The sequence below is a fragment of the Vipera ursinii genome (genome assembly GCF_947247035.1).
Source record: "Vipera ursinii genome assembly, chromosome: 1".
Lineage (NCBI taxonomy): Eukaryota > Metazoa > Chordata > Lepidosauria > Squamata > Viperidae > Vipera > Vipera ursinii.
This window is the reverse complement of record NC_139512.1, coordinates 324,054,449-324,066,877: the sequence shown is the minus strand read 5'-3', so window position 1 is coordinate 324,066,877 and position 12,429 is coordinate 324,054,449.

Genomic DNA, 12,429 nt, shown 5'->3' with positions numbered 1-12,429 from the left:
TAAACTATGAAAAATGGAAAAAAAAGTGAACCAGCCTCAAAAAAATCCATCTGTTTTCCATGACATTCATTTACAAAGACGTTTAGTGGGAAGACATACAGTTGTATATGAAATATTTCAGGTTCAAATAGGCTTAAAAGGAATCATTTATTGAAGCCCCCAAAAGCTATGATCCATCCGTATAGATAATTCTACTCTACTGGTATAGATAATTCTACATGAACTAGATATGGTAAGTTCCAGCTCACAGAGGACTGCTTAGTGGTCCTACTGTATCAAGTTGTACATGGAAAAGGAATACCTGATCAGGTATAAATAAACACCTGAATGCAGAAATAGAGAACTAAACTCTGAATAAAATCTTAGAGATGATGTTTTATTGAACAGAGTCCCAAGTGCTGAAAAATGGCCTTGACACTTCCCAATCCTTTCTAGAATTCTGATCTTTAGAAGCTTGGGAAATAAGAGGTTGCCTTGAGCAGAATATAAGGTTAACCAAGACAAAATAGAGGTCAAAGCAATGGCCTCACACTTAATGACAGAAGCTTTCAATCCCAACAAAAACCTTTCAGACTAGAAATTAATAGCTGGAGGGACAATGCATTGGGAAGAATGTTAAACTTTTTGGGTCCAGGCAAATAATGTTTAATGTCTTATTTTGACCTCAAGCTAGAGAAAGTGAGGAGTTTGGAATAGAGGTTGCAGGCTGATAATTGGGAAAGGCTAGCATTAAAAGACTGTCTGAGATTAGTAAAGTAGCATTGCTAGACATTCAAAATGTTTAGGTTAGACTCCTATCAGTCATTATTTCTAAATAGCTAACACTGAAGTTGTTTTTAAAATAATAATTCATATATTTTGTCTGTTTCTGTCTTTAGTTCACTAAGATTAATTACATTCTATCTCCAATTTACTAAATTCTAGTAAAATCAACCCATAATTTACCAGTTTGCTGGCTGGCTGGCTTTGCTGCTGACCCAGAAAATTTCTTTGTAGATTTATTCAAAAATCTGAGTAATGTTTGAAAGTCATTGTATTTCTCAGTGGCCCTCAAATTTAATACCTGCTGAAGGAGCTGAAAAAACCATCTGCTGAATTAGTACCTCATAATACAACTCCTGAAGATATTGCAGTCCTTTATCAGCAAATGTGGTATTATAACCTAGCATTATTATTATTATTATTTATTGGATTTATCCTTTAGGTTCCATCACTCTGAAAATATTTAAAAGAAAAATAACTGATTTATCTGATTTGCATTTCAAAAGAATGACCAATGACAATTTGAAAATTATTCAGAGTAGGACTATACAAATGATAAATTTTAGACATATAAAATAAGATTAATGGGATTTACACTAATAATGTTCTTTCCAAAGCAATCATGGCCTAGATCAGACATCACGTGACATCACGTGACATTGCGCAACGTATCGGAGCCTTTTCACCATTGCTGGCAATGGGGTGGGCGTGGCTTCTGGATGATGCATCTGATCGCGGGCCAACAGTTTGAAACTCCAAGCCTAGATGTTGACCCAGATACACTATAAGCAATTCAAGGAAGTTAACGTACATAATATTCCTTCCTCTTCTTATTTTCCCCATAAAAGCAAGACTGTAGGGTAGGTTGGGCTGAAAGAGAACAACTGACCCAAAGTTACTCAGCTGGCTTTCATGTCTAAGGCAGAATTAGAACTCACAATCTCCTAGTTTCTACACCAGCACCTAACCACCATATAAAAAAAAATGCTCTCTTTTTGTTCTGTTCCATTATATATATGTGCCGGCTGTTTAGCTTTGTTTTGTAAACCACAATAAATGTTTTATCTGTAGGTTTTAGTTTGAATGATGCATAAGCAACAAAACATATTTTAAGGTTTAATGCACTATGCACTGTTAGTTCAGTCAGTGTGTTATCTGATATTACAGTTTTCATGATAGCAAAAAGAACACTAAAATTTCAGTGTAATGGGTGGGATACGAATAAGCAGCCATGGTATTTTCAACTTGGATTGGTAATAAACTGCTGGTATTCTTAAAATAGCACCTTCAAAGCCCTTAAATATCCATTCTCCAAATCAAGTTTGGCATCCTTTCATCCTATGCTTAAAAATGGATTTGTTTGTTGTTTTGGTTTAAAAAAGCCTGTCTACTGAACATCTAAATTATTTCTAGATTGTTTTGTCAAACCTGAGTCAATGTTTGTGGAGCTACTGAAGATGGGTATTTAGTTATTTTGGATAATAATAATAATAATAATAATAATAATAATAATAATAATAATAATAATAATAATGATGATGATGATGATGATGATGATGATGATGATGATGATGATGATGATGTTGGAAGGTACCTTGTAGGTCATCTAGTCCAACCCCCTGCTCAGGCAGGAAACCCTGTACCATTTCAGATAAATGGCTGTCCAATCTCTTCTTAAAAACTTCCAGTGTTGGAGCATTTACAACTTCTGGAGGCAGGTTATTCCACTGTCAGGAAATTTCTCCTTAGTTCTAGGTTGCTTCTCTCCTTGACTAGTTTCCATCCATTGCTTCTTGTCCTGCCTTCAGGTGCTTTGGAGAATAGCTTGACTCCCTCTTCTTTGTGGCAGCCCCTGAGGTATTGGAACATTAATCTGGTCCAAAGAGGCTGTCATGAGGGTCAAGGGAGGAGTGAGGATTTTAAGGATCAAAAATAAAGAGCACACAAACCAGTGCTCTTATGAACCAGTTTCAATTTTTCTTTTGTTTGTAATAATGCAACATATTAAAAAATTGGATTCTTCAAGAGTTTGTATTTTAAGGCTTAATAGTTCTATACAGGGCTTTTTTTCTCATAGAACGCTCAGAACGGAGTTCCGGCACCTTTTTTGGATGGAACCTTGTAGGGTAGGGCAAGGCATGTGTGAGTTCTTTTACAAAAAAGCACTGGTTCTATAAGCATCATGCAACTATGGGAACTGAAGAAACAGGTCTTCATACCCTCCACCTTCTTTTCCTGGTTTAACCGACACACAAATATTAAAATGCATTAAAACAATGAATCGCTTTATGTTTCCATTTGTCAGCCCTAAAAGGCAGACCAGACCAAGAAAGAAAGTCCACAGAACATTAAAGACTACTTTTATTTAGATTGGCTATATTGATATAATTTGTAAGCTGCATTGCATTCCCCTTCTTTTCTCCTATTTTTTTTTCTTGGCTGCAAATAGTGTTTCATCTGAAGTCACTTCGTATAAATTACTATTAGGTACATAGTGATACCAAATTCCCCTTAGAGTTAATCAAGGGCTTCAGTTCAGTTTAGCTGGCAACCTTTCATGGGTAGCAGACTGTTAAACTTCAGATATTCTTCTCCCTTGGGAATTCACTTCATTCATGGCTGATCCCTCAGTACCTCCATCCTTTTCTTCTTCACTAATGTTCCTTTTACCCAGGAATCTACTGGTGAAGGAATTTAATTTAATAATTTAATAATTTGATTTCTATACCGCCCTTCTCCCAAAGGACTCAGGGCGGTGAAGGAAGGAGACCAGGCATTGGTCTATCCTGAAAATAATGTTTATTTAGCAGCTTAAGTTGCTTAAATCCTTCTTTGTTTGTCAGTCACCTTATTCTTTTCCTCCTCCCAACTTCAATTATTTCAATTTCCTCCCCACCCTTTCATGAACAATTATTTTTCAATGTGGAAACCTTATTTGTTTCACTCCCCAGTATTCTCAGATTGCACTTGTCAGTTATAAATACAACTTACATGTCAGCGAGCTTATCTGATAGAGTAGCACACCTTGGTGGCTTTAAGATGTCTGGACTTCATTTTCCAGAATTCTAGGAGTTGAAGATCACACCTCTTAAGGCCATCAACGTTGAGAAACATCGGAGTAGCAGATAATATTTAGTAGTCCTTTGCCTGAAGGAGGGGAACAGTCTTGAACCTTTTCTGAATTAAGAATATATAAAACACCCAAAGTCTTTGCCTAAATCTTCAGGGAGGAATGCAGTAAATTTGGATTTTACTGGCTTCTTTAATGGGATCACTGTTTTTAATTTGCATGTTCAGCAAGGTCAATAATTAAACTGAATATATTCTAACATTCAATTTCACTTACTTAAAAATTGTGGCAACCTCTTGACATATAATATATATTGTTATGACTACAGTACAAAGCATTTCATATGGTGCATTTTCTAAAAGATTGATTTGAAACTGCAGCTAAAGAGGAAAAATATTATGGCAATTTAAAATACGGAATTTTTAATAATAAGTTTTTCATGGCTTTGAAAATGTTATTATTCCAGTTAGTCCTTTACATCACCACACAATTTCTATCCTTGCTTTTTTCATCCTTTCCATTCATGTGCATTCCTGAGTGTGTAAGCCAATATTAAAGTTTTCTATAAATGCTTTTGTCAGTGTATTTTCATTTTGGAAGTCCTTGTGAAAATGACTTTTGCTTCATTTATCTTGTTCTCACTTTTCATGGCTTTCAATATTTTTCACTCATACTTGCCCTGTAATAATATCACAGACCCCATACATTTCTCATGTGTGTGTGTGTGTGTGTGTGTTTTGCTATGAACAAATTGGATTTTATTGTACAACCATAAGTTGCTCTTGTTCATTTTAACTGGCTTTTCACTACAAATGACAGGAAAAGTATTAGCAACTCAATAATATCATTAATGCTTTTAAAAATGAGCTGTCTGAAAATATATAGAATTATCCCCATTTGAAGGTTTACTGATCAAAATGTAAGATCTCTCTTAAATAATATTTCATCAGCTTATAAACTCCAAATGCTGTATCTATTGTGGACAGCTACTAATTTTCTTCTATTTCTGACTTAGACAGCAGGAAGCATAGATAAACCAACTCAAGGAAAATACCACTTGGTCCTTTGAACCTATTAACTCTTGCAGCATAATAATTACAGGTAAATGGTCAGTTATATTATTGATATTTGAAGGTTTTTCTGAAGTAATGAAATTGGTCTAAGAGATTGTAAAGACACTTGCTACATTAGAACATACACATGAAGATGCTAATCTTGCTCATAATACAGAATGGAAATCAAGGATAATAGGGAAATCGTCAAAGCCTTGTCATTTCATCAATCAAAAATAATTCTGACCTTTTGTTGAACACTGGAAATCCTAGGGAAGTAGCTCAAATTGTTATCTTGTATAAATTTCTCAAACTAATGCCTTTGAAAGACAAAGTGATTGATTTAAGGAATCAAACTACTGGCATAAATAAGCATGCTAACATCACCAGAGATTTGCTAAAGCCAGCACTAGGATGTAGGTTATGGTTATACAGGCATCATACTCTTACAGTACATGTTAAATCTTTTTTTAATCTCCCACATGCCTTCATTTGGACAAATACATATTGGTTTCAAGCTGACATTATTGAGGATCCTATTGGATAAATGTACACCTTATTTATTCTAATTTCCCTCTGTGACTTGAATTATTAAATTATGTTCTGAGTCTTCCTGACTACTGCCTTCTCCAAATAATTCCTCAAAAGCTTCAGTTCCTATGTTTTATTATCAGTAAAGATCATCTAAATGGTTTCCATTTTTATCTTAAAATACACTGCATTCTCTCTATCCTTACCCAATGGAATCTTCTTCAAAAGAACTGCACATTCAGTGTGGTAGTCAACCTTCAGATTGACTGAGCAAAATAAATCACCTCCCTAATTTCCTGAAAATCCCCCCCCCAAAAAAGTCTAACTCCTGGATTTAATTTATAAATTGGATTATATCTCATTATAAGAGACCTGGTCCCTATGGTTCCCAATACTAAATATTACCTTAATGCTGTCACCAATGCCACAAGGTGCATTCCTATGAAGGGCATGTGTAATTGTCTAAAAGATCTCTTGATCCAGGAAGAGATCTAATGGGCACACCAGACAGAGCTGTGCAAAGGACTCCTTGGCCACAGCTGCTACCTTTGAACAAGAGCTCTGATTCTAAGAAGATTCCAGACTACATGTACCATTTAAAAGTGGAGTCTTTACAAAAGTAAAGTTGGAAGAGCCGCTAATCTAGGTGGTTCCAACAGCTGTAGCCGCTGAAGTTTGGAAATATTTACACATTAAATAATATTTCTAAATGTCTAAAAATCAAAATCATTGAATCCCTGTCCCACTTTTCACAAAAGACAACAGTATGTACCCCTCCATTTATCATCTAAATAGTCTTTAAGCATTTCCAGTACATCATATCTGTGAAGGAAATGGCCAATTCTTAAATATGACAAATAAATAAATAATTGTAGGGATCCTGTTTTATAAACTCCTGGATTAGCTACAACAGGAGAAATGTGTAGTTGATGAACAAACAGTCTTTAGGGAGGGCAGTCCAATGATGTATAAGTGTGCTAATTTACAATTTCTAACAAAAAATATACACACATGTGGCTTTCATTGATTTAAAAAACAACCTTTGACTCCATTCCTAAGAGTCTTTGTTGGAAGCTATTTCCTTTTTTTATAGATAAGACATTAAATTTTTAATTAGAGTTCTGTATGTGATAGTAATGGCTATCTCTCTGCTGAAAGAGTTACATTCTGGACTTCAGTGATTACCAAGCATAATTCCATCCCCTAAACTTAATAATAGACAATTGGCTGTGCTTCTCTATACTGATGATGGGCCTATCATGTTAAATTGGTCTCAGAAATAGTCTATAGTTATTGTGGTTATTGTACAGGTGAATAGCTTATAGTAAATGTTCTAAAACTGAAGTACTTAAGTATAAAAATGTTTCCAAACTAAATGCAAGTTTATATATTAATCAATGGTTTCTTTCCTGCTCCATATTGTTTTCCATCGTATTTTTAATCACTCACAAGAATAAGAAACTAGTATTTCTAGCTATATAACTGAAAATTATATTACCATATTTTCTTCATACTAGCTATTTCAAACTAAGACAGTTCAATGTTTTTGTAAGGGAAGTGTTTTTTCAGTTGTATTATAGAAGTGTGATGCTGAATCGTCACACAGGATGAATATAGAAAAAATGTATTTGAATTGTTGAACAGATTGTTGAATATACATTAGCTTAACAAAGAACAAATGATTCAATTTTAGATGAATTAATGGAAACAGTAATCATGAAGCTAAATTTTATACACTTAGCATGAAGGCAATTGAAAAAGACATTCAGCCTTATCTGTGGCAGTAAAATTTTTTTTTCCATTCCTAGGTGGACACAAACACTGAATTTGTGGATTTCTAGCAACTCAAAAAGCAGGACCCTTGAGGAGCAGGAAGAAAAGAAGAGAAAATTCTGATTTATCCATAGATTTGTCTTCATGCAATATCAGATTTCATAGAAAATAATTTTAGCTTATTTTTAACCAGTTCAGCATGTATAAGTAATTAATTAGAGAAAGTAGGTGTGGTGGTACAATGCAGATAAGGTCTTGTGGACATGTTATGTCCAAAGTGTTATGTCCAATGGCAAGTTTTCTTCTAGAGCAAATAGCAATTTCCTAATCCAGATTAGAGCAAAGAGGCACTTTCTTTTAACACACACAGATCTGGATCAATCTGATAATTCTTCATGTTAATGCAAGCAAAGGAGAGTAAATAATTGTTTTCATCTCATATCTAGTTTCAATTTGAAAGTCCCTATGAATGGTGTAATAGAATATAAAAATATAATAGGGGATGAACTGTTAAATAAAATGGAAATCTGACTGTGAATTATACAAGGGAACTTAAAATCATTAGAAGGGAACTTAAAATCATTAGAAATACTTTATGCATGATGTTTTCATTTTTGCATTTACAGTGCAAAAAGAAAAAAAAAGTGGGGGGGGGAAGAAAAGCAAGCAAGCAAACAAAATCTCCCCCCAAATGTATCCTTGTAATGGTTTTCCAAATATAAATTTGGAAATAGCCAAGATTGCTCTCCAAAGAAAATATTGGAAACAATTTATATATGAGGAATATTTATTAAATATTTTAATTAATATGATCAAGCTGCATAATTATGCTCCAAATTTTATAATAAAAAAGACAAAATAGATTACATGCACCAAGTGGGAATACTATAGCAGAACTAAAACTCAGCTGGATTTCCTATTGGCAGCTAAGGGGAAAGATGTGTTTGCAGCCTGAAGCGTCAGTTCAACAATATTCTGAAGCCTGAAATTCTCAAAGGGTAAAGATTGCATGTTGTTTCAACAAACACATTTCATTAATGCTCAAACTCCAAAATCAAAAAAGGAAATGCATTGAACCAAAAAGCATATATCATAAATCAGCATTATTATTAAGGATTAATTTTATTTTTTCCCAATTATTATTATAAAAATCCAAAAGCTACATTGAGACAAATATCTTTTGCTTCTTGCACAGTTGAAATATGATTGAAAAGAATAAGAGATTACCTCTCAGAAAAGATCTCACAAACTAAGGATAGCATCTCCTTCTCCTTCTTTTCCATTTGATTCGTGAAAGGGACTTGATAATTGTGAAAAGGTTAAAAGCTATTACAGAGTTCTTAATAGGTAAAAGGTGTATGGCATGATACATAATTTGGAAATGGATGAGAAGGATACAAACTGGGTCAGAAATACAAACAGCCCAGAATTCTGCATTTTGATCAACTTCAATAAAATCTAAAAATCCCCCCAAAATCAGTGACTGAAATGTAATTAAATATTTGTAGTTACATGGCAGTGAAGGGTGAATGCCAATGTCCACATCACAATCAATTACACAATGTAATAAGTCCCACCTTTTGGGACTGAAATGTTTAAGTTATTAAATGAGCTTAGGAGGAGGAGGAGAAGGAGACAATTCAAACACATTTAAACAGTCTTTTGATATTTGAGGTGAATGGCATACAATCAAATTATCTCTTGGTATTCAGTACTTAAAATTAATAGTTCTTAGACAAGCACAGAAATTCAAAACACTTGTCAGTTTAAACAGTGATCTGGAGTCTGAATTATCAATACTCTTGACATACTCTTGAGGGTTTTTTATTTAATTTGCACTTAGACTTTTAATTACAATAGTAAAATCTAATGCAAACTAAACTCAAAGAGAAAGAGAAGGAAAAACTGCAAGGAAAAAGAAAAGAAGAAAGAATAAAAATGTAAGAGTATATAAGAGTATAAGAGACAAGAAATATATAAAGTACTGACTTCCAACCTTCATCACAACAAGTATAATTTTTTTTAGTGATCTTCACCCCCTCTAAGATTAAAAAAATAATCATTTCATCCCATATCCCATCTCTTATTTATAAACAAACCCACAATACACCCTTTTTTCTCTCCTGGTATCAGTGGAAATCAATAAGGGGTTTCCAGGAATTAACTCCCTATATGTGTTGCCATATCTAGTTTCAACCTTGATCAAAAAACAAACTTTATATTCTTTTCCTTTACTTCTAACAGTCTTCATTTTTCATCATTCAGATATTGTTGTAAGAGTTGATTACTTTCATTTCTTCTTTGTAGCATTGCACAAAGTTCTTTAAGTCTTTAACAAGCCTCATTTGTAAATATAATAAGGAAAAAATGGTCCACTGTCTTGGTTTATCATTTGTATTTTCTTTTCAATTTTAAAGCATCACCCCAGTTTCCTTAGTAGATCCAGTGAAACATTTTTTTCTAAATAATTCTCTTGGTCTGTCAGTTGTAAATCTATTTTTTCATGTCTATCTTGTCAGAGATAATTTGTTATATATCTGTAATTTCTTCAATAACATGTTTTGAACATAGTCTATTCATAGACACAGATATCAATCAATCAATTGTATTTATGGTCAAAAGATCCTAAAGCAAATTACAAATATAATAAAATGCAGCTCAAGGTTAAGCTCTATTACGTTTTGGTTAAAAATTATACACATACATGCATACATATATACTTATATACATATACACATTCCAGGAAATTCCAAATGAATCTTTTATAGATTTAAATTGTTTAAATAGGTGACTTGAAAATAGAAGCAGATATCATTACTGACTCTGTTCATATTTGGCTACTATTTTCTGACTCTGACTTCAAAAGTCTCCTTCAGTATTTTCACTTCTGTATCTTTCTGTAGGCTTGTTTAGGTACAGGAAGTGTACAGTTCTTAAAATCATGAAATTAACTTATCTTTCTTATGATTAGGGGACTGGAGGCTAAAGCATATAAGGAACAGTTGCTGGAATTGTGTATGTCTAGTTTAATGAAGATAAAAACGAGGGGGGACATGATAGCAGTGTTCCAATATCTCAGGGGCTGCCACAAAGAAGAGGGAGTCAAGCTATTCTCCAAAGTGCCTGAAGGCAGGACAAGAAGCAACAGATGGAAACTAGTCAAGGAGAGAAGCAACCTAGAACTAAGGAGAAACTTCCTGACAGTTAGAACAATTAACCAGTGGAACAACCTTCCTCCAGAAGCAGTGAATGCTCCAACACTGGAAGTTTTTAAGAAGAGACTGGACAGCCATTTGTCTGAAATGATCTAGGGTTTCCTGCCTGAGCAGGAGGTTGGACTAGATGACCTCCAAGGTCCCTTCCAACTTTATTATTATTATTATTATTATTATTATTATTATTATTATTATTATTATTATTATTATTATTATTATTATTATTTCTTCTTCTTCTAAAGTTTATTTTTATTTAAATTATTTAAATAATTTATTTACCATGAGAAGCTGCTTGTTCTTTATAATTAGTTTCAAATTTTATTGTAAAAGTTTCAATATTCCAAATTTATCTGTACCTTTAGTCCACTTATTTTCTAAGATCAAACTCTCACTGAGTTTTTGCTATTTAAGCATATGATTTCCCCCCCTTCCTTCAGGATGGAAGGCATTTTCAAACTTATCATTAATAGTTTGTCTATAATAGCTTAGATATAGTTAATGAGCAATTTCCAAAAGTGATTAGCAAGTGAGTCTAACAAACGTAGTGTCCTGATCATGTCACTGAGCATGGTTGCAAGCAAGTTGGTTATTCCCATCACTTCCCAAATCCATGGGAGACACTTGTCTTGCAGTGCCCTCATGAGGAGCAACCATCTGGAGCATTTTGCATATTCTCTATGATTTCTCCATGACTTTTTCATAAGTGGAGAAGTGGCAAAAAGCTGCCCTACTTGACAGCTCTTTGTTCTTTGCTGCCCTTGCTAGCTCACTTTCTCCCACTTTCATAGAGACCTCATCAGCAGTGGCGTAGCGTGGGTTGTCAGCACCGGGGGCAAGGCAACCGGAAGCGGAAATAGAGGGGCGGGCGGGCGGTGACGTCACGGCACTGCTGAAAAGACGCGCCCCGCAGCGGCGTAGACTTTCCAAGAAGAGTCGCGCGCATGCAGGATGCTTCCGGGTCCCTCTCGAGGGCGGCTGGGCGGGGCTCCGACCTGCAAGAGCCGCTGCATTCAAGCTCGCACGTGAGCCCCGCTAAATAAAGACACGCATGCGCACGAAGCTAGGCCGGCCGGCCAGCGGGTCCGTCTTCGCTCGGCCAAACCTGCCAGGGCGCCTGCGGGGTGCTTGCGGTTGGCCTGAGCCTGGGTGGAGAGTTGGCTGCTTCTATTTATTTTATTCAGTTTATGTGGCCGCCCATCTCACCTGCCGGACTCATTTCGCTTTGCAAGAAAGAGCAGCTCGAGAGCGGAGCCAAGCCAACTCTGTGCAGCCCTTGGGGCTCCCTGAGCAGCTCAGTGTGAGCGCGCCCCCCCAGATGTTGCGCCCGGTGCGGCCGGCCCCCCCTGCACCCCCCACACTATGCCACTGCTCATCAGTCCACCATTCCTCCCGTGGAAGCCCTTCCTCAACAAATGGTTAAGGGCTGAGAGAGATCCCAAAGACTCCAAAGACGTGGACAGAAAGTAGAATTGAAAGAAGGTAATAAAAAAAATATATATTCTGCTATAAAATTAAAACAGCAAAAATGATGATAAATGAAGAAAATATTAAGAAGTTATATTATGAAGATGCAAGTTTGTATAGGAAAGAGTTCAGTATCTGATTCCATTTCCCAAAGAAATTGATAGAAGTTGACAGCATTTTCACACTCCATTCATTGTTTACTGAAAATATTTTGATGGGAGCACCAATATGTTACTGAGTAACCTGTATCATTGCACTCTCCAAGGTACTGAAAGTGTTCTCTTGACCTGCTTTCTTTTAGGTTACCTTCCTGGAAGTTCTCAGCCATGCCAACATAGGCAGTAAGGAAGACGTGAGTGATACTAAAATGTGTAACAATCATAGCAACTGCTGTCCCTTCTAATAATAACATATTATCAGAAAATAGAAATTCAGAAGAATCCTGGGAATAAGGTAGGAAAAACACTTTTGTAGGAGAAAGAAATTGTTTGAAATGCTTTCAAGGCAGATTTGTACACATCTACTTTTAAATGATTTTTTAAAACCCAGTTCTGGAAGAGGC